Here is a 27607-nt window from a genome sequence, read left to right as displayed (position 1 = left end):
AGATAAAAGGGAATCTGTTCTGGTTGACTCAACAGAGTGGCAGCCAGACACAGCCTGCTTGGCTCCACCCTTGCCCCCACGGTGGTCCTGAGGACGCCCTGGGATTCACCAAACATGGTTAATAATATCCCCACTTGACACAATGACTGGCATGAAATAGGGGCTGAACATGCAGTTGTTAAAAGAATGTTGAAAACTGCAACATACAACTCTTGGTCTCTCATTTTTTTGAGAAAAGAGATTACTAGGCCATACCACACATAGCCATCCTTCTGAGGTAGATGGGGAGGGTTGTTTATTTAGTGCAGGCTTAGTCATGAGTTCAGAACATTCTGTGGGTTTTACTGGAACTCGATATCATGGCTCATCCCTACTCAGATCACTTTGGCTAAGCCTGCCAGTGACCTCCCTTGGGGCAATGACTGGGATTCTCAGGCTCCACGAAATGAAAGGGCTCTTGCTTCCTTTTCAGCCTCAGAGATGGGCTCTTCATCCCAAAGAGCCCCACACGGCAGGCCTGGAAGGGGCTTTGACAGGTGTGATCAGTGCCTCCTGAGGGAGACCTTCCCATGTTAGTAGAATCGAGAAAGCATGCTACTTTGGATGTATAGAAGTATCTCCATCACCTAGAGGTCAAGTTATGTTTTTATTCCTTTTGTACATATTACTTGCATGCTATGTGAATTTGGGTGTGGTTAGACCAAATACAGGTCTGTTGTTGAGGGTTTGTTGGCCTCTTGCCTGTTTACTTCAGTTCACCTCACCACAGCATTCACTAAACCCTGTTTCCTTCAGAGTTCCTGAAACTCATTGTTTTCAAGGAAAGACACTCATATTTACAGAAGACGCTACTATGTGCCAGGCAGAAGACAGAAACTTTTAACTACAGAAGCTTGTTTAATACTCTCAACAGGCTCATGAGAAAGAGATAACCTTCCTTCTTTAGAAAAAAAAAAAAAAAACGAGACCCAAAGACATTAAATAAGTCATTCAAGGTCACATAGTGAATGAATAAGAGAGAGTCATTTCAAACCAAAGTCAAAAGTAGACTCAAAAGTCTCTTTTCTTTCCACTGTGCTGTGCTCTAATGAGAAAACCCATCTAATTAAAAAAAAGTCTGGTGTACAGTTTGGTCCTCTGTGAAATAGTCACATTTTTAAGACCTGAGGTTTGGGGGCACCTGGGTGGCTCAGTGGGTTAAAGCCTCTGCCTTCGGGTCAGGTCATGATCCCAGGGTCCTGGGATTGAGCCCTGCATCGGGCAGGGAGCCTGCTTCCTCTTCTTTCTCTGTCTGCCTCTCTGCCTACTTGTGATCTCTGTCTGTCAAATAAATAAATAAAATCTTAAAAAAAAAAAAAAGACCTGAGGTTTACATATCCAAATGAATTTTTGGATAGAATAATTTCAGGGACAGTGTGCATGTGTGTACATGGGTGTGTGTTGGGGGGGCAGAGAACAAGGCAAACAAAATACGTAGGAAATTAAGGGTAAGATACTCAGACAAGTGCACTCCTCTTGTTGGTCCTCATTTTCCACGACTGTAACGTTTTCAGTGTTCCTTCTAACTCTCCACATTGAGTCTCCCTTGTGTGAAGGGAAGTGCTGCTTTCTTCTGTCATTCACTTATGTTTAAAGATCTTTATTTCTCTAGAAGCGAAACCAAGTCTGACAGAAAAATCAGGTGGAACACTTGATTTTTGGAACCTTATAATATATAAGGTTATATATATATATTATAATATATGTATATTATAATATATAAGGTTCCTTATAATGGAACCTTATAATGTAGCTTCCAGGTGTGTACACTATTAGCAAAGCTGGTGGACCTGAAAGGAAGTCACTTTGTGGTGAGAAGAATTCCCTGGATGAATGTCTTCAGTGGTGGTGGGAGTTGGGGTGACTCTATACCTTGGGTTATTAGCCCCTCCTCCCCTAGTGACCTAGGCACAAATGAGGGATGAGAGGTTGCCTGTGTGGATAAGAAACAACAATGTGAGTGAAGTGAGACAAGTTCACTGTGCCTCAGGAGTGACATTTTGAAAGATGCTGTGGCCGGAGCCTCCTCTAGCTGAGGAGAAATTAGGCATCAAGTGCTGAGCATGGTGGAGGTTTCCAGAGAGCAGTGTTAAAAGTGTTTAACAGAGATTAAAAGTGTTTGGCAGAGATTAATGGTGAGTTAGTAAATGGAATGAGAAGGTGGTCCAAACAAATGCAAAGAGCAAAATCCAAGAAACAAGGTCTGAGATTGGACCAAGGGATCTTCTTTATGAAGACTGAGCAGAAGTCTGTGTCTGTCATGGATAGTGTGGGAAACCATGGTTTACAGTTCATACTGGGGCCAAATTAGGCCAATACATACTTATTTCTTACTTAGTGGTTTGGAAAATCTTTTTTGTGGAAACAATATTTACAGGTGGAAGGAACTATAGAAACTACCTCTTCTAACTCATTTTATGATACAGGAACTACTTCAAAACCAACATTCTTCAAAACTTCTAAAAATGGTGAATATTTCCAGTATTCTTTAGGCTTTCCTAATCCTTTGATGTCTGCAGGGTTAAGACCACAGGATGTAGGGAAAGTCAGATGGACTTGGAATGCCAGTCATGACCCTTAGTAGTTGGATGGCCTTGGGCAAAAACTAATCTTTATGAGCCTTAGTTCCTTTAAAAGAAATTGCAATTCTTTTACTTTAGAGGGCATGTGGTGAGGATTAAATAAAATGTTTGTGAACTGTTTGGCACATGACTGGCACAAAATGGTGCCCAATAAATGTGTAACATCTAATACTACATTATTTATAATGTAAATACATCTCCTTTTGATTCTGTAAGTATCCTACAAGGCCATTATTACTAGTCCATTTTATGTGTAAACAGATTGAGTCAAAGAGAATTTGAAAGAAGTTGATCATGGTAATAGCACGAGTAAGTAGAAAAATTGGGAAATAAACCTGGGTTTCTGAAGTTGCATCTGTGTTTTCAATTAAGTCATAGTGCCTTCCACGTTAAGCACAATTCTGCTTTCCACTAACTGGGAAGCAATATAATACAGTCCTTAAGGACTTGAGATAACACAGTCCTTGCAGTACTGTGGAAATTAAGTGAGATAATAAAAACAAAATGCCTTGCACACAAGGCATATGCTGTTCACATGTACTACATTTCTGCATGTATTTCCATCCACCACCTGAAGAGGGCCTGGCACCTAGCAGGTGGTCAGCAAGTGGGGCTTATTAACCAGTGGCTTATACTTTGAGTTCGGGGAGCATCCCAAATAGAGTCTACTTCACTCATGAACTGCACATACAGATATGAGAGGGCATCTATCATGTCTTTTTCCCATCTCTTGTTAAAATGAGGTGTTGCTAGTTCCCTCACCTTCTTCCAGCTGCTTCTCATGTCTTCACAGCTAGGGTCACTATGGGAGAAAACCCAAGGAGAAAGTCACAGCCTTGTTCTGAGCCCTGACTCCCCCACCCCCTGGTCACCTAGCTTCATTTCCGTTTCCCAAACAAAACACATTTTGTGAGGCACTGTTCTGATTTCCCCCTCTGAAGAGTAGACAACTTTAAAGCAGACTTGAAGAATTTAACCTGCGTGAGGCCTACAGAGTAGAAACATTTGATGAGCCAGTAACACTTAGAGTGCAGCCTGAGCACCACAATTCTGCAATGGGAAGTGGTTTTTTAGGTCCCTTTAGAAGACCTGCCTCATTCACCTTCTGTCTTAATAAGGTATTAACCTGTGTTTAGTCCTCAACTTTTGTTGTATATCCTGAGACCTGTTAACCCAAAGCACTCTTTTTCTTCCAAGTTTAAAAAATATGACATTGTGAAATAAGTCAAGCAGAGAGAGCCAAGTATCATATGCTTTCACTTACTTGTGGAGCATAAGGAATAACATGGAGGACACAGGGAGAAGGAGATTAGAAGTGAGTTGGGGGAAATTGGAGGGGGAGATGAACCATGAGAGACTGTGGGATCTGAGAAACTGAGGGTTTGGGAGGAGAGGAAGGTGGGGGGATGGGTGAGCCTGGTGGTGGGTATTATGGAGGGCATGTATTGCATGGAGCCCTGGGTGTGGGGTATAAACAATGAATTTTGGAACACTGAAAAGAAATAAAATAAAATGCAAAAAAACCCACAAAACCCCAAGTTAAAATCCCCCCCCCCGCAACAAATGACATTCTAATCATATAAAAGTGGCATAGCAAATTACCTGCGAGTAACAAAATTCCCAAAGGAGGTGGTAAGCTATTACCCCTGCAATTCTAGTAAACAAGGAGGAGGGTCAGAGAGCTTTATTCTATAAAGGTGTGGAGGGATGTTAGGAAATGTCTGAATCCTAAGGCCAGGCAACTCTACTTGGAAGTCCTCTAAGGCCTGGATCCCAGAGGAGGCCCACATACCTTCTGTCATAGAATGAAATCCCATTGCTTCCATATTGAGAGAACTCTGCTCTCCAGAATCTGGGATAGAGAGCCCTTAAAATGTGGATAGCTAAGTTCCCTTCATTTATCCAAATACTCATTTGGCAAATTTCCTTATACTAATCAGCATTTATTGAGGTTATTTTTCTTCTGCTTTTGTTTGTTGTTTTGTTTTTGTTACACATTGTGCTTTTTTTTTCTTCTATGAATTATTTTAGTTCATCTGCATTACGCTTGTAAAGATAGGTATTGGTATCACTATTTTAAATGAGAAAACTGGAGCTTAGAATATTTATTACTCACTAGTACTCCTACTGGCAATTGTTCAAACTTTCCAATATTCATTCATGCTCATTACCAATTTAATAAAAAATCTAAAATCTAAGGCCATCAGGAACTCAGTCTCCTGGGTGATTTAGCTAACTTAGTAGCTACATAGGGAGGTATACTTTGAAATTTAACTTTTAATAACCTAAAAGACAACGTTAAGCAGTACAGCCTCACACCAAATACATATAAAAATGGCTAAGATAAGCATTGCATAAAGGTATATAGGCAAAATCTCAAAGGAAAGATGAATCTATAAATACCACAAATTAAGAAGAAATTCAAACTGGTCATGGTGGGAAATCCATGAGCTGACATTGTGGCAACTTGTAAGTCAATACTAGATGCAGAATAGGCTCTTATGTTTGGTCACTGGGATTCAAATTCCCTGCATATGACTAGAAAGGTTGAATCATGAGCCTGAGGACAGTACAGAGTGAAACTTTTATCTTGCAGATGTAAGGTCCTGTAAGGGGTTCCACTTAAATTTACAAGGCCCCAAGTGAATAAAAAATGTCTTCTATGAGAAATCAAAACTTAAGGCTCTACCACTTGAGGTATGGGTTCTAAATTTACAATTCCCAAGCAGAGTTGCTGGTATAAAAATTAGTTATAGATCCATGAACAAACTGGGTGTCACTATAAAAAATATAAAACATTCTCAACTTAGCCTGCATGAGTCCAACAGAGAGGAAACAATCTCAATGAAGATGAGCTCACAATCATCAATAAACAACCATTTGAGGAAAGATACACCATGAGGTAAGCCAGCAAACACAGCCACTAGAGTGATACACCAATAATTCAATATAATAGAATAATCTGAAAGGATCTATAAAATAAAAATTTGAATATATTAGGGAGAAGTGAAAAGAAAGTATAACCAAGATGAAAGAAGAGCATACCAGGACAAAAGTAACAGGTGCCTTTTATAAAATGCACACTCAAACATGCACACAGTTTTTAAGATGTAGCTGTGAGGGAAAACTACTAAAGGAAAGGTTTCATAGAAAATTAAATAAAGAAGAAAAAAGAATTAGTGAATATAAATCTGAAGAAATTGCATGACATGTAGTTCAGCAAAACTAAAGATATAGAAAACAGGAAAGAAAGATGAAAAGATATGGAAGGTAGCATAAGTTTTCCCCAACATGTATCTAGCAGGTTATCCAAAAAAAAAGAAAATAGAGGGGGATAAGTGATATTTTAAAAAATCATGCCTTAGAAGTATCCCAACTAAAAGAAGCACATGTATCTTCAGAATAAAGAAGTGCACTGAATTCCGACAGCGATAAAAACCACAAACTTCAATTAGAAACGTAATGGAGAAATACAAACACTGAACACAGATCATTTTAAAAGGGAACAGAGAGAAAAGACAGGTACATATGAAGATACAACATGTAGACAACCTGTAGTAATATTTGTAAAGTGCAGCAGAGCTAAGTTAGAGCAATACCAAGAGCAATAAGAAACAGAGAATCATGTAGATGCATCTAAACCTGACTTGACTACAGAAGACAAGACAACGAGATGTTGCAGCAGGCAGGATGGAATTAAAATACTAGTTATCAGTACCTTGGTAGATAAGAAGAGGTGATGGGAGTTTAAGTGTGCTAAAATGCTTCTATTTGGGGAGAGATAGGCTAATGTACTATAAACATTGACCTTGCTAAAATCAGTGTCCAGTGGGGTGATATTAAGGATAGTCTCTAAAGAATAGCATAGAAGTAAGAATTTTTAAATCAGTGGAGCACGAAGAGGATTGTGTCAATCTGAATGAAAGAAGGTGGGGAAGGCAGGGGAGAAGAAAAGAAAGAAAGGAAGTTAGAAAGCACAAAATAATACCAATGGGTAGAACACAGAGGCCAGGATTAAACTTAGTTACATATGGAGACTATATGAAACATCACCAGGAATGAATGGACCAGCCTGTAAGTCGTACTAGAAAAGCTGACCATCCAAATTGCATTAAGTAAGTAAAAAAATAGAGTCCTTACCTCATAACATCCACAAAAACAAATTCCAGGTGAATTAAGGACACAAAAGTGAACAACAAAACTTTAAAACTTGTAAAAGAAAATATATATTATGTTTAGTTTTTGAAAGGGAGGTTTTTTATTTTTGTTTTTGTTTTGTTTGCTCATTTGTTTGTTTTTTAATAAGGCACGCAAAGACCAAACCTAAAGAAAAAGATTGGTTAATTCTGGATACCTTAAATTTCAAAGCCCTTGCCCAACAAGGTGACCAACAACAAAATGAAAAGACACAGACTGGTACAAATTATTGACAAAACATGTCCTTGAGGGAAAAAAAAAAATTGGTATAAAAAAGAAATACAGGAGAGGGAAAAGAACCTAGTTATAGAACAGGGAGATTACTTAAGCTGATATTTTATGAAAAAGGAGAGAAAAAGGGGCCATAAACAATAAAATTCCATTTCACAGCTTTTCGTATTAGTACAAATACTTAAAAAAAAATACCATGTGTTGGGGTGGATGTGGAGAATGGCGTCTCTCATTTGTTGTCGGCAGGAATTTAGGCTGGAGTCTGGTTTGCACAGCAATTTGGCAATAGCCATATATCTGACGAGAGCATACCAGGATTTTATGTGACTCCTCCCTCAGGCAGATCAGGAAAATTGATTTTACCCCTGGGTCTTGGGGTGGCTCAATATAAAATTCTGCGTGTTGGAAAGAGATGGGTGGAAATTCTTCTATCTGCCCATGGAACCGTTATAAGACTTAGGGAGGTCCAATTAGGCAAGGGGAGTCAGGCCTTTTATTCAATGCATTCCTCCTTGCTTTTTGTGCTTGCATCCCCACCAGCCAATGCCAGTCACCTGGGAACCACGAGAGGAGGAACTGGCCAATGATGGGGCCAATGTCAGCAGCTGGAGCCGAGAAATGGAGAGAAAACAATTCTTGGTCTTATTTTGAGTCAGCACATAAAGCTTCTCCTAAAATTAGTTATCTCTGGACTTTTCAGTCATATGCACCAAAAACTGGCCTATGCTATTGAAGTCATTTTGAGTTTTTCCCCTCTTGTAACTACTACCACAAGCACCGTGAAATGAGGAGGACCTAACTAGATTCAAGGAAAAAAGATGAACCCAAACAAGTGGGATCAAAGGGATATTATGTTAAACATATATTTTGCTTTGCTTTGAGCATGTTCTCTCATACCACCCTGTACTCCCCAAGTTTATCCTTTTTTACACTTAATTTTTACTACTTATTTCCTCCATAAAGTGTAGGTGCCATATCTATCTCACTCACCACTATATACACAGAGCCCAGATAAGTACCAGGCACACAGCAGGTGCTTAATAAATACTCATTGAATCAACGTTGAATGAAAACCATAACGTGAAGTTGGTAGGCAAGATCAAAACCAACAGTTGGCAAAATCCATACAGAGCAGCATTGACTGGGTATCCTGCTGAGCTCATGGGCTGAAAGGCAGATTCTGAGAAATAGCTCTTGCCATGCTGAAAGGAGCCATAGGAAAACTGAGCTTGCAAATTCGTTCACACATTTTTTCATTCAGAAGGAAATGGGGATTGCGACTTACGTATGTATGACTTACTCTGTGCCACAAAGTCTGCTGAAGACGACTTGTACCTTGTTTAATTCTCATGGCATCCCTCCAGGGGGAAAATGTGATAGAACTTAGAACCTAGTAAGCACTCAAGTTATTGAATGGTAGTAGTTAGATAAATGAATAAATCCAAATCTTGTGTGTGTGTGTGTGTGTGTGTTTTGCTTTTTGTTCTGTTTTGTTATCTTTTGTTCTGTTTTGTTTTTACTTCTCATGTTACTTACCATGAAGATCGTTTGGGTGCCCCTCAGGAGCCAGCAAAGTGAAAAACAATTGCTAAAGGAATGAGCAAAATCCTGGCAGATGGCCCTCCATGGGTCTGGAACACCTTTACTGGAGCTTGACGGGCACGATGCTTCAAAAGTCCCACCTGATTCTCCTAACAAAGTTTACATCATGGAGAGAATGAGGAATCCAGCTGGTGTGTGACTTCTGCTTTTTCAATAGAGAGAGTAAAGATGATATTGACAGACAAGGTGAGGACAGATATTGGAGCCAATTAAAATATAAAATATTTAGCTAATAGCGGTTAATAAAATTAATTTGAAAGGGGTGGACCAGTTATAGCCTAGGAAGAAAGCTTTTTCCATGATCAGATACTTAAGAATCTGTCCCAGAGATTGTCAGCAGGAATGAGGAAGGGCAAATGCAGCCTGACGAGACTATGGAAGGAATGTACTAAAGTGAGTGGACTGCCGCAAGCAGTAGAGCTTAATGGGTAAGATTGCGGATGGTAGAATTAAACATCCAGGTTATTACCCTCTCTCCTCCACTTAACCTTTAAATTTAAATGACCAATCTATAAATGAAAATAGTAATGAGATTCGTCTTATAGGGACAGAGAGTCAAAAGCATTGCAAATGCTTGATAAATATTACCTGATGGTATTGTTTAGGAGATCTAAGAAAGAGGATATGTCAACACAGGTGGCACAGTCTGAGGACACATAAGGAAAGAATGACATAATACAGAAAGAACTGGGGAGATACTAGGATTGGGCTGAAAAGGATATTCTGGATGTGTGGATTTAAATTTAGCATAGATTGACAGCTGCTGTGTGCTTAGCTCTGTACCAGTCTTGGTGATGCTCAGAGAGAACAGAGAGGACGTAGCTTGCAGAGACAGGTGCCCACGAGGACAAACAGTTTTGGCTTCAGAGTCAGACTGTCTAGTTTTGAATTTCTGTTGTGTCATTTAACAGCATTTTATTTTTCTTTCCACCCTCATTGAAAAAAGAGGGAATGAAACCACCCGTGGGCTCTTGAGAAACTTCAAGATAACTTAAACAAAGTGCTTACAATACTGTCTGGCAAATACTAAGAAACTTGCAGGGGTAATAATAAAAGTATGAATATAAGTAACAATAGTCATAATAATAGCATCAACATCTGACTATCTGACTTACTACCTTACAGTCAGGTGAGAGGCTCAGAGCAACAGGATACATTTTGCAGAAGGTAACACAGAGGTCAGAATGGAGTCATTGCTATAAACCATCTTTTCCATGGGAAGAGGAGTGGCATGGAGACTGGGATTCGGGAAAAGGAGACCAAAAAGCTTGTGCTGAGAGTAAATGGACCTACAGAAAGAAGAGAGGAAAATAATGCCGGAAAGAACAAGTGTCTGAGAACTGAGGAAAAATGTTTCTACAAAAGGGAACTCGTAGAATCTAACGTCAATGGAAGGTCAACGAACTTGCGACGTGAGACAAAATCTGGGACAAGTTTCAGGGAGTTTAGGAGCCATGATAAGGGGGAGGGATTGGACTAACAGGGTTAGAGCAGGAAACACTGATTGGAAAGCTGAATGAGTTTAGCTTGCAAAGTGTCACACAAGTAGAAGCATCATCAGGATAAGAGGTGCCATAACTCCCCCGTGCATTCAGACCTAGCTGGCATGGCATGTCAGCTGGGCCGTCTACTCAATGACCATGGGAGAGGGCTCCCTTCCCTTCCTTGGCACTGTATTGGCCTCCCAGCCTCCCTTGCAGTTAGGTGTGGCCAGATGGCAGAACCGTAGCCAAAGAATGGGAGCTGAGTCCTATGCACCACTCAGGCCTGGCCCACAAGAACTTTCCCTAGACAATCCTCCTGTTCTTTCTCTGTCCTCAGCTGAATGGAAGAACTCCAAGGACACAGAAGGGGGTAGATTCATAGGCAGAAGTTGCCTTGGTCCTTGAATACCTGCATGGGGCTTGCCCTGTCCCCTCCCCACAGTGTCACCAGACCATGACATGAGTGAGAAATAAAATATTATTGTATTAGGCCGCTGATATTTAAAGTCCTTTGTCACAGTGGTTAATCTACTCTGAGTAATGCAGTTAATAACCACTCTGAACCTCCGTTTCTTCATTTGTAAAATAGGGCAAGTAATGGCTACTTACCCGACAGTCTTTCTCTTTTTCCTTGCTAATGATAGGCTAATTGGAAATCTTTTGCTTTAAGAGAGTCTGGGTCCCTCCTCAGCTCTAGCCAGGGAATGGTGTGTATGTGTGCCCACACATGTGCTCATACACAACACATGTGCACTGGACAACTTGAAGCCAGTGGGGGCAACCCTGCCACCCCCCTTGCCTGTGAATGACTCAGTAATGGGTATAGATCAAAAAGACATGGAGAGAAGTCCTCTGATGAGTTTCTGGGAAATTTTCTTCATTCTTTTTCCTCTGTGTGTGAAATTGTCCTCATTCTGAAAAAAAGGGATCAGAGAGTGACAATTATTCTCCTTTTCTAATTGTGCACGTTATCATGTGAGGATTTGATGCCAGGAACTGTAACAGCCACCTTGTGCTCATTAAGAGAAAAATCTGAAAGCAAAAGCTGACAGGCTCAAGATGGCAGAATCCCAAGATTGTGGGACCAATTCTGAAAGTGTCCTCCTACCAGAAAAGTTTTAGGTGAGATAATGATATTTTCCCTTATTTATGCCATTCCTAGTTGGTTCCTTCATTACCTATGTCAAAAACATACCAACCAGTATTTTGGGTAGGACTGAAGCAGTGAAGATGTAAGAATTGCAAGCCATGTTGTAGGTGAACAAGAATGTTATCATAATAACCACTATGATCGTCGCCATGGAAACAGGGATCTCCTGACCTCAGCCCAATACCCGAGACATCATTGCCTCCCAGATTTCAACAACAAAAATATAAAATCTTTCAGACTATGACAGAGTATGCTCCAAGGGTGAGATAATGACTAGAGAATGAGAGCCCGAGCCTTGCCTCTCTTGGAAACTGAGGCTGTGGAAGAGATTTAGTGATTGATGGCCCTGGAATGTGTCTTTTAGATAATGAGACCTTTGAAGGGTACAGTGAAACCTTTGGATAACAGGTGTCCTATACAAATAATGGTATTACTAGCTGGATAATATTTAACAAACACTCCCTCCTTATCACAAGTAATCCAGGGCAATAGGATAGAATATTACAGTCCATAACTTGCAGCAGGTGGGGAGAATGTGGAATCCTTATGTTATTCCAAGTAATTGATAAATAGGGAGAGATGTAGAGCCTCTCGCCTCTTGCTTCCCATCTTCATTCAGGTTGTTCTGAAAAATGAATGTTGCCTTAAGAAAGATAATGACTATATAAAGACTGTCTTCATTCTCCCAGAATCAAAGGAATCAAATCGGACATGCCCAATGAGGAACTAGATGAAAGGAGAGGGTATTTTCCTGCTATTGAGTGACAATAAGAATGATACGAATAACAATACTAGTATCTCATGGAGGATGAGAAAAGGAGAATGGGAACTTTTGGGGGGGATCATTTCCTCTTTATCTGTGTCTTCAGTATATAATCTCTTTAAATACAATGCTCCGTGGGAGCAGCCTCCATGATCCACACTTCAGAGATGAGGAACTGACTTTGAGATCACAAAGTCCAGAGGAGGGGTGCCTGGGTGGCTCCGTCTTTAAGCTGCCTTCCGATCTGGTCGTGATCCCTGGATCATGGGATCGAGCCCCAGGGCTCCCTGCTCCGCGGGAAGCCTGCTTCTCCCTTTCCCATTCCCCCTGCTTGTGTTCCCTCTCTCGCCGTGTCTCTCTCTGCCAAATAAATAAATAAAATCTTTAAAAAAAAAATACAGATGAAGGAATTAAAATCAGGTCCCCAAGTTCCAATACCATGTAGCCTGTGCCTAATAAACCACATTGCTCTTTATTTCTTTCTCTCTGTGGCAAGACTCTGAGTGTCCAGAACCCAGAACTCAGAAATGACAAACTTCCTTTCTTCTGAGGAGATACTATCTGAGGGGCGGGAAGGTACATCCAGGAGGAGCTAGGTTTGTAGGGTCAGAGAAGACCCGAGTCCAGGTTCTGACTAAGTATGTAAAAGCTTTATAATCTGGGGAAAGTGGGTCTCTCAGCGTCTGCTTCTTTAGTTTTAAAAGCAAAGAGACTTTCCTAGATTATGTCTCAGATTCCTGTTATAGTGTCATAATTGCTTCTTCTGTTTTGTTCATACCAGTTGACCCTGTTGAAAAGAAGAAGAAGAAGAAGAGGAGAAGGAGAAGGAAGAGGAGGAGGAGGAGGAGGAAGGAAAAGAGAGAAACTAACAGGGAGAAACACTCCTGGTCACCTGGGCTACTTATGTCTGTCCGATGTATGAGTTTTCATAATCTGCATAAACACATAAATACTCACTTTCCATACATATTATATGCCACAAGCTCTCATTGTACAAACTGAACGTGTTAGCCATGAGGACTTCTCCATGCCACAAAGCCAACATCAGTAGAAGAAGGCCTATAAACACTCTCACAAATCAAACTCATTCCAGAAGCAAGTCATTGGATGACTGGATATAATATGTCTGCTCTGCAGGCTCTGTTGTTCCTATGGAAGATGTATCTGCTAGGATCCCTCCTCATGCCTCAAACTGGAAACCTAGCTGATCTTCTGACATTTTTCCTTAAAATGAGTTGGATTTCCTCCTGTATCTTCCCTTCCCTTCTTCCAGAAACATTCAGCCCCAACACTCAGGGTTAATGCAGAGCTCCTTCCTCCTTAAGCGGTCCTTCTGCTGAGATCTGGACAGTATCCACCCATGTTACAAACCAGACCTGCTTTGCAGGCACACATTTCTCATTTATTCTGCAGAACAATCATGTCAGACAAAAACTGACAGTCCCATTTCGCGGAGAGGGAAACAGATCCGGAGAGATCTGGTCCCACGTCAGAATGAGAAATTAACCTAATGTCCCTGCCTGCACATATTTATGCTCTAATACATCTCTATGAATAGATGCAATGCTGTGTTCTCTTGGATGACAATCTGATTTCTACAAAACTTTGGGTGGACTTACCTCTTTTCATGATCCATTCAATGTATTCTGCCTCGGTTTCCCCTTCTATTAAAAAGGCAAAAAGTAATAAGGCTAAATTACCTATGTTTGGTCTGTTGAAGTAGTTTGAATTCTTCTGGACTGAGATGAATGCAAATTGCCTTGTTATTTCACTAATTAATAATGTCTGCTTGGAAATGCGACTATTACTGCACAATAAATGATAAGCCTTGTAATTATGGATGACAGTAATTGCTTCTTTTTTTGGCCCTTAACTGCATCCTAGTTTATCTTCCCAACTTATAGCTACCTCTGTAGGGGTTAGGAAAACATTTTTAAAGAATCGAAACAATAGGTTCCTTTCCCAGGGGTTTGGAAATTGATGAATCATCTTACTCTGCTTGCAACATTCAAACTAACTGTGTGCTTGACACACGGGCGGAAAAGTGGGCTCTTTGAAATTTGAGCCGGGTACAGATCATGTCACCTGGCTGGCGTGTGACCTGTTCCACTCGCCACCTGACCCCCTGTGCCCAACGTCACCTGGAGCCTGAAATCTGGAAGCAGAAAGTCCTTGACTGGAGTCAGTGGAGAGAAAATCATCACCTGCTTGGGCACAAACATGCCTGGGGACTGCGTCACTGTTTGTTAAGTGGGATCAGCTAATAGTTGCACAGCGGGCCTTCAAAGTCCTGCGGCGGGGCTGATGAAGTTTCTGTAAATGCACTACCTGTGCAGAGGCCTTGGACTTTGAAGCTCAAGCACTGGGAGCATTTTGAGCTTGCAACAGGCTTTCTGCTGAATTCTATTTGGTTAAACTGCAGGGAAAAGAATCGACTTCGTTTCCACCACCTTTGGCTGGGTCCCTTTACTCCAGCCACACTTCTGCCTCGGGACCCTTGTACATGCTGTTCCTTCTGCCTGGACACCTTTCCCCCTGGATAACAGCCTGGCTTGCTCTGACATTTCACTTAATGAATCACCTCCTCAGAGACCTTCCACACCGCTCTCTTTCTCCTCATCCCAACTTCTATTTCTCAAGATCCCGTGATCCCAGTTTACTTATGTATTTGATCAGTGGTCTATGGTTCGTCTACTTTATCAGGACATAAGTTCTTTGAAAGGAGACGCCACATTGCTTTCGTCTAATGCTCTGCTCCAGAACCTATAGTAGAACCTGATCTATCGTAGATCCTCAAGAAATAGCTCTTGAATAGATGAATCCATGAATGAAGGAAGGAACATTTTCCCCTCCTATTCCAGTGGAAAACTGAAACATAGAGGAAAATAAACTATTCAAGTACATTTAGTGGTGGAGTTAGTATTAACACTTTGATTTCCTGACTCACACACCAGGATTTTTTTTTTTTTTTTCCTTTCATTTGACACCGTTCTCCAAATATTTGGCAACAAAGACATCCCTTGACTAATGATTTGTTCAGCAAACCTTAGCCACTTCATGTCTATGGCACCAACCAGAACTTCACAAGGGTAAATGCTTATTAACTAAGTTCTTACTGAGTTCATTTGTCCTCCATACCGCCTTCAAAGGCAAGGGTGATTGTAAGTTACTTAAGCTATCTATTATATTTTTGAAACATTTTCAATATAAATGGTTATAAATATTTACTGTATAAGTGTAGATATACAGAAAGTATAAGTAAGTATTGTAATCCCATACAAAAGTAGCCTTCTTGATATATGTAATATATGTTTAATAATTGCAATCATGCTGTATGCAAAGTTTTCTAGTCTGTGTTTTTACATGGTTTTAGACATGTTCCCATGTCACTAAAACTAACAATTTAGGGACTTCCCATATTCCAATATCTGGGTGTGCCTTAGTTTTACTTAACCATTTTCTTATTATTGATAATTAAGGTTATTTCCATTTTTTACTTATTGGCTTTCTAGGTTTGGGTTCTCTTATATTTCTGGGTTCATTTATTGCATTAACATTTCTATACTTGTCAAAACTATTCAGAGAATGAGTTCTGTAAGTTCTTACCAAAAATATTACATACAATCTAAAGAAAAAAATCCCAGGCTCCAAAATCCAAGCTTCTCTTAGAATCAATCAAGGGTGAATGTTTCTTTCATCTGAGCTTCCACTCTTTGAGGCTTGGCATAGAAGGTGGGAACATGAGGACAACAGGGCTGGACATAGTGACCAATGTGAGAACAAAGGCTTGGGTCATGTGTTTACCTTTTTGTTCTGTGTGTGTGAGTCTGGCTTGTGTAGCATAGGGGATGAAAATCCAGACTCATGTTTGTGGTGCCTGTAGACCTCTGCTCTTTGATGATGGTGACACGAGTTGTCCTGGGCTCTACTCAGCGTGACTCAGCCCCAGAATGAAATGTGGCAGCTCTGCCAGGTCAGGAGTTGGTCCTCCCTGTCACGACAGTGGAGAAGGGAAGAGCTCCAAAGGGTCTGTCCACCTGAGAAAGAACTCTGTGTTCAAAGTGCGACATTCCAGTCATAATGCTGATTAGTGTTAGCCTTGCTGTACACCAACTGTGTTTGTGAAACTCCAACTGATGCTACCTCTGCTGGTTAGCCTTGCCCCAGTAATAACTGCTGCTTTTGATTGGGCACCTCCTACGTGCCAGTGTTATGCCAGGCTTAGGATGCGACTACCAGATGATGATAGGTTGTCTTCTTTTACCCTAAGACCAAGTCCTGAGGGCAAGTATTATTGCTGCATTTTCCAGATAAAGACATGGAAGTTCAGAGACGTTAAGGAAGCTGCTCAAAGTCACAGACTTGGGATTTCAAACTGATGACTTGACGTCAAAACCCATATATGACTGCATACCTTTCGTTCTGCAGTGTAGATGTCTTTCCTTCTGCTCAGCTTCCATATTTCTTGGGACAGGTGTTATGAGATGCACTGGCTTAATTCGACAACAATCCCACTAACTGCTCATTTAATGAGTCCTAACTTTGTGCCAGGCTCTCTACTAGTTTCCACTGAGAATGAACTACACTGCCAGTAGTGTAGTTCATTCAAAGGAAGAAGAAACACAGAGAAGATGATAGTGGGTGATTAAGCCTCCATCCTTAGGACCTAGAACACTACATTCACGATAGGAACTAGCTCATCATGGAGACTCCATAAATCTTTGTAGAAGGAAGAAAGGAGCAAAAGAAGGAACAAAGGATTAAAGGACTTAGATCCTCCTAGCCTGAAGGTGTGGAATCTGCTCTCAGCTTTACTTCTATTTGCTGTGCAGCATTTGACATCTATACATACTTAGACTCTGATGTGCCTGCTTATATGTAAATGTGGGGATGATGACCCTTGCCTGATTAATAGGATTTGCGTGGATCCTGTAGACTAGAGGATCAGCTCTGACTATGCGAGCTACTAAAATATGTAACGTCTTAAAGCAACACTTGAGCATCTTGCTCCTTATTTTCATCTTACGCTCTCAAATCCTCCCTCATGCCCTGGCAGTGCCTACATGCCCAAGCCTCCTGCTGTCCTTGAATTCTCCCTTGCCTTTTCCAGATCTCTCTGTGCGTCCTATTATCTGGATCTGGACTCCACTTACTTTTTCCATTTTGCTTGGTCATCTGCCATACCTTAAAGCTCGAGACCAGGCATTAGCTTTGTGTGTGTGGCCTTCCGGGTGACACAGCCTTGCTTCTGGCTCTGTGCTAAGTCAATTCTGACACACCTCCCTTTTTACTGTCATGCTTTCTATATGTACCTGTCCTCCCCACTGGGCCAGGAGCTCTGTATGCACAGGGATGGTGTCACCCTCATTTTCCTAAGCTTATTGCCTAGTGTGGTACTTGGTACATAGTAGGTGCTCCATAGATGCCTGCCAAGTTTAACTGAATCAAGAGCCCCAGAGATGAAAAGCAGCTGATAATAACTGTATAAAACGTGGGGAAGAATTTGCATAGTCTCCAGCAATTGTCAATAAATGGTAATTTTTTTAATAATGGTCTTCATGTTGACTTTTAAAAGATATATTTTGGGGTAAATGGTCTTCATGTTGACTTTTAAAAGATATGTTTTGGGGTATTAGAATACCAGAAGCAAAACAATAAAAAAAATGCAAATGCAAATTTTTATTTTTGTCTTTTCCCCACCCCCTACTCTCTCCTCCATACCCCTCTACTCTCCCCCCACTTTGAACTTTGCAAGAAGCCAGATTCTAATTATGTATTTAATTAACCTCTATCCCCTATGGTTTCTTTTGATGACTTTCTTTTGAAAGGCTTATAACTTTGAATAGTCCTGACATGGTGACTGATGTTGGCTTAGGTAGACTGAGTTTCTGATTCTCTAGGATTCCCATTAAAGTTATGTTTCTTCATTAGGATTCCTGCTATCCCCTTAGTCCCTCTACCTCTAGGTCCTGCCACCAACAAAGAAACAGAAAGGAAGAGGAAGTGGAAAGGAGGACAAAGAGAAAGAGGAAGGCTTGTGATACTTCTGAATTCTTTTTACAATTCACAACAAACCCATTTTTGTGCTTCATATCACATGTTTTTCAAGTGTCTTGTGACTTACTGCTGGATTGCTTTAACCACTTAGAGCACCAGTGGATGAGCAGAGCTATGTGCCCAGACTCCTGCCAATACTAGATATTCTCATTTTACTTAAAAAAATTGTATAAATCCCATTTCATCGTTTTATCATTACATTTATTTGAATACTCATGATGTTAAGGATTTTTCCATATCTCTCCTAGCCAATTGTATTTCCAACTTCGAGTTGTCAGTTCACAGAATGAAATAGGTCTTAATATGAAGACCATCATATTCAGAGATCTACAGTAAAGGACTTTTTAAAAGATTTTATTTATTTATTTGACAGACAGAGATCATAAGTATGCAAAGAGGCAGGCAGAGAGAGGAGAAGCAGGCTCCCTGCTGAGCAGAGAGCCCAATGTGGGGCTTGGTCCCAGGACCCTGAGGCCACCCAGGTGCCCCTAAAGGATTTCTTAAAACACACCAGAGGTTCACTGTACCTGGATAAAATTATTATTCTCAGATATAAAAGAAGATGAGTCCCTATAATAAATATCTGGGCTCTCAGAATAGAAACATGGTCATTGTACTCATACTAGGTGCCAAACCAATATGTTAGTGACCTAAAGTTACTCAAGACTTGGTCCCTCAACTCCTGTGCCATGGGGTCCAGAGAATGGTCACCTGAATAAGATACACAGTGATGGGAATGATAAGGCTCCAAAGAAGGCAGTGCTTTAAGTAATGTAGGGAGAGAGGAAGAAGTGGGGAACTAATGAGGCAGAAACTTCAGGACTTGGGAGTGGAGGTTGAAGCAATGTGTTGATTTTCAGGTTTGTGAACACTTCTTCCTCCAGAAGTCCCTTTATCTCTCCCTTCCCCACATGTGTGGCAGGCAGGAGTTAGTTGTTTGGAACAGGGTTTGTTCCTATTATAATAACCCTTAGTGAAGTCGGGATTTCTTCTGGCATGAAAGCACATCTAGGTTACCAATGCAGATGATCGTCATCAACAAAAATATTTTAAAAAGAGTCTATGGACTATGTCACCATTCTACTCTGAAGAACATGAGGTTCAGGGAACAACTGAAATTGCCAATTTGGGCCTTGGGCTTAAGAAACATCCACTTGGGAGTGAAATGGATTAAACAAAAGTGGCGATCTGGATGAATCTGGACTCTTAGGGAGAAGAGGAGTATAAAACAAGCATGATGGGGCATCCATCAAAAGGGAACTCAGGGGTGTCTGGTTGGTACAGTAGGTTAGACATCCTACTCTTGGTTTGGCTCAGATCCTGATCTCAAGGTCATGGGATAGAGCCCTGCTTTGGGCTCTAGGCTCCATGTGGAGTCTGCTTGAGATTCTCTCTTCTCCTCCTCTCCCTCTCCCCTGTTTTCCCTCTCTCTCCCTCTCTCTCAAGTAAATAAATATTTTTAAAAATGGTGGGGGTGGGGGACTCAGCATTGAATAAGGAAAATAAAAACATTTGCACCATCCTCTGGTGCAAATGTTTCCTATTCAATTATCAGCAAGATAAGTTTCAATTATTTTCCTAGTCACTGTTCAGCCAGATAAGTTTCTTTCAGTATGTCCTTCCTTCTGGCTGTCTCATTGACTGGGTTATACACATAATTAAACAGAAAAATGAATTGATTACAACTGTGAGAGTTGCTGCAATGTAGAAAGGCCAAGTGCCTTGGGCTCCCTCACCTAGTTAGGGAGATCAAGGAAGGTTTCCCAGAAGTGAACAGTAAGTGGAAATCTTGAAAGATGGAGCATTAGAAATAATCTAGAACAGAATTTCTCTCTCCTGGCCCTATTGGCATTTGGGGACAGCTGATTCCATTCAGTGGAAAGTTGTTCTGTGCATTATAAGATGTACAATGACATCCCTGTTCCTTACCCACTAGATATCAATAGCATGCCTACCCAGTGTGACAAGCAAAAAGGTAATCAAATGTCCTCTGGGGAGAAAGACTGATCTAGAGGGAAATGCAGGGGGTGTGACATTCTCAAGACAGGCACACCTATTGCCACTCGAAGGTAGTAAACGTGATGACGAGCCAGGCAAGATTGCTGCATCTGGATCATGGAACCCCAGTAGGCTAGCAGCTAGCGCTAGGTGACATAAACAAGGTAAGGGCAGACAGACTGCAAAACCTCAAGCATGTGTAAATGTTAGAGGGATGAGATGAATAACATATACAGCATTCTTGTATGACAGAAGATCCATGTAATGGACCCACACTGTTGGCAAACCATCAGCATCATTTCCATCTTGGATCACACAGTCACTATAGAATTTGTAGGTTTTATTGGCTCTTTAATATTACTGCCAATGACATTTCAATTTCAGGCTTCACTCAAGAGTTTTAAAAGAAAAAAAAAAAAACTCCATTTGCAATCTGTTAACCTTTACAGCTACAATCATTTTTTTTTTTTTTTTGTATTTTGCCTTTTCTTCTGCATTTCTCACACATATTAAATCTGACATGATGACCTGACATTACTCCCTCTGAGAGCCAATGTACAACCTCAAAGCCTCTCCAGACTCATATCTTATCTCTTTGGCCACCTTCCTTTCCCCATAGATTTGCTGTTTGTATCCCCAAAGAGACAGAAGGACATTTTATACACTCTCCTATCATTCATTTGCTTGCATCTTCTTTTCATGAACTTACTGTGTATTGGCCAACATGGCATCTTGGAGAGGTGACTGCCCAAAGAAAAGATGACACTTGTTCATGACTGAATCAAATTTACCTTGAGAGATGGTTACTCTAATTAGATTAATTAGATCTAATTAGATTACTATTGCAAAGTCCATTTTTTTTTTTTTTTGGTTTGTCTTCTTTTCATGTGCCCATTCACTCCACCTCTCCCTTGTCATTTCAGATCAATTTATAAAAATGGGATGCCATCCACTCTGAGGGACATCTGGGTGACTCAGTCAGTTAAGCTTCTGCCTTTAACTCAGGTCATGATCCCAGGGTACTGGGATGGAGCCCTGCATCAGGCTCCCTGCTGGGTGGGGTACCTGCTTTTCCTTCTCTCTCTGTGGCAACCCCTGCTTGTGCTTGGTCTATTAAAAAAAATCTTCTTTAAAAATAGAAATAAGTAAATAAATATCTACTCTGAGCCTCATTAGGAGAGGAAGTCCCTCTCATTCATCTCTGTCTAAAACTCAGAGATTGCTTCCTATGAATTAAATTTGTCATTGATAAATCTCCCTTCTCCTGTGTCACAAGGACCATACCTGCTGTGCTACAGTTGGGGTTAAAGTAAGTTCTCTCTGGACTATCAGGGATCTGATTTTGGAGTCAAATTAGGACATAAACAATCAGTTCCTCATTCTGAAGCAAATTATTTGTAAGGAGTGAATGATACTTATAGACGCAGATAACGAACTAAAAATCCTCTGAGGAGCCCCTGGGTGGCTCAGTCCTTAAGCTTAAGTCCTTTGGCTCAGGTCATGATCCCAGGGTCCTAGGATCGAACCCCACATTGATCCCCACATTGGGCTCCTTGCTCTGTGGGAAGCCTGCTTCTCTGTCTTCCACTTCCCTGGGCTTGTGTTCCGTTTCCTGCTGTGTCTCTCTCTGTCAAAAAAAATAAATAAAATCTTTTTTAAAATCCTCTGATTTTTATCATTTTTTAAGTAAACGCTACACTGAAGATGGGGTTTGAACTCACGACCTCAAGATCAAGGGTCAAATGCTCTATATACTGAGCCAGTCAGGTGCCCTGTATCTTCCTCTGATCTTTAGCTAAGAAAAAACAGAAGATCCAGGGAGAAGTTTAACAATTAAATAGGTAGAGGCAAGAACTACCAGGAAACTCTGACTTTTATTACTCTAGAATTTAAGATAGCTGGATAAGAAACCCATTATCTTTTCAACATTTTCCTTTACCCAAAGGACATTTATACCTATTGCAATCATGACAAGTGTTACAAAGCAGAGGTGTGTGGTGCCTATGAGAACATAAAATAAGTAGGTTTGAGAACTGAAAGATCATTGGAATGGATTAGGTGAAGATGGAAAGAATATAGTCCAGTCAACAGAAATAGCATGTGCAAGAGCCCTGCAGTTGGACAGAATCTGGCATATTCCAGTAGAGGAAAGGACACTGTGACTGAAAGGTTGAATATAAGAGGAAGATAATGCAAAAAATGTAACCTATTACTTTATTATAAATTCAGTGGGAAACCAAGTACTTTAAGCTTAAGAATGGTGGCCTTGTTTTTTGAAGTTGAAGAAAGCCATTTCAGCAGAGTAGAAGGGATGGAAGGAATGGGTTGAACACTGAATCAAAGGGACAGAATTTAGCTGGAGATAGAAGGTTTGGTTAGAAAGAGCATAACAATGGCATGTTGTGGAAAGGTTTGCTTTACATTTGACCTGTGACAGAAAGAACATGTTAAGTGAAGAGGAAGAGTGTGCTTTCACAGGGGCCTTAGTTTTCTTCACCCATAGAGGTCAAGGAGGAGAGTAACACTGTGTGGGTTGTTTTATGTACATTTCCTGTACATAATCTTTTAATCTTTTGCAAGAAGAGAAGTCTACAGAAGCAGTTGATGGTTGAGCTGATATTCCCATGGAAAGATCTTTAATGTGTATTATCTTGAATCTTGAGTGGGGAGGAAAAGATGGGGAAATGGAGTAGATGATTTTCAAAGTCCACGTATATCTTTTTGAAAGAAAAGCAAAATCCCAGAGATAGATCTGGGGGCAAATATTACATGGTTCTCCTTATTTTTATAACTTGCTAAAGCTTTGTCATCCTTCTTTCATTATACTCACTTTCAGCAGAGAAATTTCAAGACATTGTTTTAGTCCACAGTTTAGAAGACATTATCAAAATCAAGAACTAGGCCCACTTTGTTGCAATTTTATACATGTATTTATCTTCTCTTGTCTTTGATCCCTTACTTTACCTAATTTCCAAATCATTAGGAGAAATTGCCTTTCCAACTTGTTATTTGCTCACTACCACTCAGATTTTAGAGGCTCACTCATTGATTGGGCCCAGCCAATCAGCAAAAGGTTGAAGTAGGGCTACTGCTCCTGCAAGTGGATGGCTAGAGTAAGAAGAGGGGAGGTTAGCTTTGTCTGTCTCTATTGCTAACCATCATATTAAGGCTGTTTCATGTGTCTGAGCAAAAAGATGGCAAAATGACACTTTTGAACGATTTCCTTCTTTTTTTCTGAGACTGGGCATGGGGTTTCATTCACTGATTAGCTTTTACAGGATGATTAGGAACAATGATTAGTTTCCCAGACAAATTTTAATTGTAGTTTTTTTTTTAATCTAATAACTTGTTCTGTATTGGATATGGGCTAAAAATATTTTCCTTAGAAACATTAGTCACTTTTCCCAGTTTCCTTAAGTAGCCATTATCTGTGATAAAATTAGTACACATACTTGCTTGTACAGTTAAATCACTGGTATTAGAATTTAATTGCTTGGTTTAATTCCTCACTACACTACTTAACTATTATTTTAAAACTAATCAAATTGCTTAAACTCCCTCAGCCTCCGTTTCCTCATCTGTAAAATGCAAATAAAGATAATTCATGTCTCATAGATTTTGGTAATGTTTGAATAAAGTAAGTATCTAGAGTTTCCCTAATAATACTAGCTATTATTACTCTTTGGTTTTGTTGTTCTTTACAAGATTTTATTTTTAGGTAATCTCTGCACCCAACATGGGGCTCAAACTTACCACCTCAGGGTCAAGAGTTGCATGTTTTATGGGTTGAGTCAGCCAGGCACACCAATTGTTGCTTTTTGTAACACACACACACACACACACACACATAAATAAGTAAGCAAAAAGGAATATGTATCTGGAGGCTACTTACAAAGCAATGCAGCATCCAGACACATCTAGGAAAGTGGGAGATAGCCAAGAGAAAGCTTCTGTGTTTCAGTAATTGGGGGTTTAATGAAGACCATCATGTGACAATCTCCAGTCTTACTAGTTGAATATGTCCTAACTCTTACCCTCAAGGAGTTTAAATTGTAACAGAAAAGTCAATCCAGGAAACTCTGCAACAAGAAGTTGGAGGAAGAAGAAAAGAAGAGTAGAGGTTGGGAAGAAGAAGGGGAAGGAGAAAAGGGAGAAGAAGATGCCCAGGAAGGTTGATGAGAGCAAGGAACGGGAAAGGATCAATCTCTGGAGTTGGCTTTGTCTTAGAAGAAAACCCATTTTCTAGTTGTATGAAAAGTAGTGAATAAATTCAGCGGAGTTTAATGGAAGAAACCATGATTACAAAATTTCTCCCTGCTCATATGTCGATCGTAGCAACAATTCAAACAACAACCTACACTTACTGAGCTTTCCCTGGGCACCAGACACTGTGTTACGTGCTTTGTAAGTAATAGCTTAAACTTCACAATAATACAAAAAAAGGTCCCAATATTTCCCTTTTACAGATGAGAGAATAGAAATTGTACAGCATGAAACATACTAGGAAGGAAAGATAGTAGGCTGGTGAGGCTAGCATGTCTAAGGTGGTGTGAGGATAGCATGTCTAAGGTTCGGGAACTGGGACTTACAAATACAAAGGAGTAGAAGTGCAGGATGAGCTGGGACAAGTAAATGCAATACCCTCCCCCACCTTCCCCAAATTCTGGGACATATTTAGCAGGTCCTAGAGTTCTCCCAGAACTTATAACGGTTGTTCATGGCACGTTAAATCTATCAAATGGAGTCATTCCAGTTGTGACAACCATGATAGCACAAAGTAACACACACGATGAGAGTGGCAGGCCCAGGGGGCTGGGTAGACATGAATGAGGGAGGTTTAGCTAGGCCTGAGCAGTTAGAGGAGACATCCTTAGAGAGAAGCTTGGATGTGATTTCAAGGATGAGCAGAAACTCTCCAGACAGAGAATTAGTGATGGTAAGCAGGGCATTCCAGGTGTGGGGTATGGCATTGGCAAAGGCACCATGTGAAATAGGGTTGTGTGGTGGAAGCCATAATTAGGCAGGCAAGATGAATGCTACCAAATTAACTGTTTAAACTCTACATCTACGGAAGAATCCAGAAATCCACATTCATATTCTAATTACCTATATTCTAGAAAATTCAGGCAACTGAATTCTCTGCTTTCCTAAGCTTCAGCAAATAGTAGGCAAGGAAGAGAACATGATACTGGAGACAAGTACTCTCAAAGGAAGTGGGAAAAAACGGTAAAATCATAAAATCAGACATAAAAATCAGAAATAATAGACTGCAGCTAATAGTACACAGACAGACTCACAAATTTCAACAGAACCACTGTCTTACCTGACAGCATCATAACGAGGTGCTCCAAAGTGATCAACTGAATGTTTAAGTTTAGATGGGGTCATAAGGGTGGGGCCATCATAATGGATTAGTGACGTTTTAAGAAGAGGAAGAAATCAGAGGGCCCTCTCTCTCACTCATATGAGGACACAGGAGGAAGGCAAACATCTGCAAGAAGAAGAAGGCCCTTCTTTACCAGATACCTGACCTTGCTGGCACCTGATCTTAGACTTCCTAGCCTCCAGAACTGTGAGAAATAAATGTCTGCTATTTGACCAATCCCGTTATTGATGTTGGTTGCAGTAGCTGGAGCTCAATAAGACACCTAACCCCACTTCCAATACAAGTATGGTTTCTGAAATAGTCCCAGAGCATGGTAGACCATTCATATCTTAATGCATGCTAGTAATGGTTAACATCACTTTAGCAGGTTTGGGAGCTGAGGAAGGAGAGCCTCAGATATCTCTCAGGTTTTTGATTTGAGAGCAGGTAGAAGGTACTCTATAAATGGAAATGTGCTGGCTTAAGTTGGAAGAACTTTCCTTACAAGATAACCAGGCAGAGATACTCAGTGTGCCCTGGAGCATGTGAAGCTCAGGAAGAGATCTTGGGGAGGAATTTGGATTTGGGAAATAAGTGGCTGATGGCAAGTCATGGGAATAATGAGAGGGAAGAAGCCCGACTAAGAGGCTATAATTATCCAATGACGGGGGAGGCCAGTGTGCTAAAGAATGCCCACACCAGGCCATTAAGAAAACCCACCAGGGCAATAAGGTGGTCTTCTAGCATTTAACCTTTCCTTCCAGTACCCTGCAGCTTTGTTATGTGCTTAATGCTGGTGTCCTAAAATAAATAGATATTTTATGTTCAGAGGAGAGAGGAACTTTCACCTTATTTTAGATTCTAAAGTTCTATGAATGTAACTTACGTCTATATTAATGTTCCAGGAGCCATAGTCTGCTGTTGACTCATTCTGAATCTTTAGTCAAACTAAAACTCCTGAGTTATATTCTCATTAACTGTTATAAAGCCAAGTTTCTGTAACTTATGCTAGTGCAGTTGGTTTTGACCTTATACATAAGTCTTGTCTGAATTAACTGTTTTATCCTTTGTTCTTTGGTGACTTAGGTCATCAGGGAAAAAAATGATGTTATATTTTATTTCTTCAACGTAAGAAGTCAGGTAAATGATTAACATATCATCTACAATATTTTTAATGAAAAACTGTAGTTTAAAGAGTCAGGTTTCAAACAGATTACAAAATATCATTCTTTCCTTAGTTCATTCTGTAAATACATGCTACCATGTTGGCTATTAACCAGGTACTAGGGGCTGAGTATTCAGGAATATAAACAGTCTAGTCTCTTCTCTCATGGGGTTTATTCTCATGCAGGAAAGATAAATATTAAGCAGATGAATCAAATTATAAAAGTAAGTGCCATGAAGGAAAAGTACAGATTTCTTTCTTTCTTTTTTTTTTTTTTTTAAGAATTTATTTATTTATTTGACAGAGACAAATCACAAGTAGGCAGAGAGGCAGGCAGAGAGAGGAGGGAAGCAGGCTCCCCACTGAGCAGAGAGCCTGACATGGGGCTTGATCGCAGGACCCTGAGATCATGACCTGAGCTTGAAGGCAGAGGCTTTAACCCACTGAGCCACCCAGGCACCCCTGAAAAGTACAGGTTTATAAAAGAAAGAATGAGAGGGGATCTTCATTAGATGGGTGAGTCAAGGCAGTCTTCTGAAGAAGCAGTGTTAAACTAGACCTGAACTATGAGTAGGTCTCAGCTAAATGAAGATGGAGTCAAGGGGCAAGGCTTCAAGAGAGCCTGGGGCAAATACAAGATCCAGAGGCAGGAGAGGGCTGCTGTGTCTGATGTCCCAAATGAAGGTTAAAGCAGCAAGGGGGTCACCCTTGGTGGGACCAGTAAGTAAGAGGGCAGCAAGTCATCTAGCTTGGTACATCATGTGAGGGATTGTGTTTTGTTTATTGTTTGTTTTTGTCAAATGCAATGGGAAGTCCTTGAAGGGTTTTTAGCTAGAAAGTACATTTTTTGTTTGAGAAAGATGACCCTGGGGGATCCGTTGAAAGGTCATTGCCAAGGTTCAGGTGAGTGATGCTGGCAGTTGCACTTGGATGGTGGCAGCAGAGGTGGGGAGATTCTTGATAAGCTTTGACAG

Source organism: Mustela lutreola, chromosome 3, assembly GCF_030435805.1.
Source record: "Mustela lutreola isolate mMusLut2 chromosome 3, mMusLut2.pri, whole genome shotgun sequence".
Classification (NCBI taxonomy): domain Eukaryota; kingdom Metazoa; phylum Chordata; class Mammalia; order Carnivora; family Mustelidae; genus Mustela; species Mustela lutreola.
Note: the sequence above shows the minus strand (reverse complement) of the source record.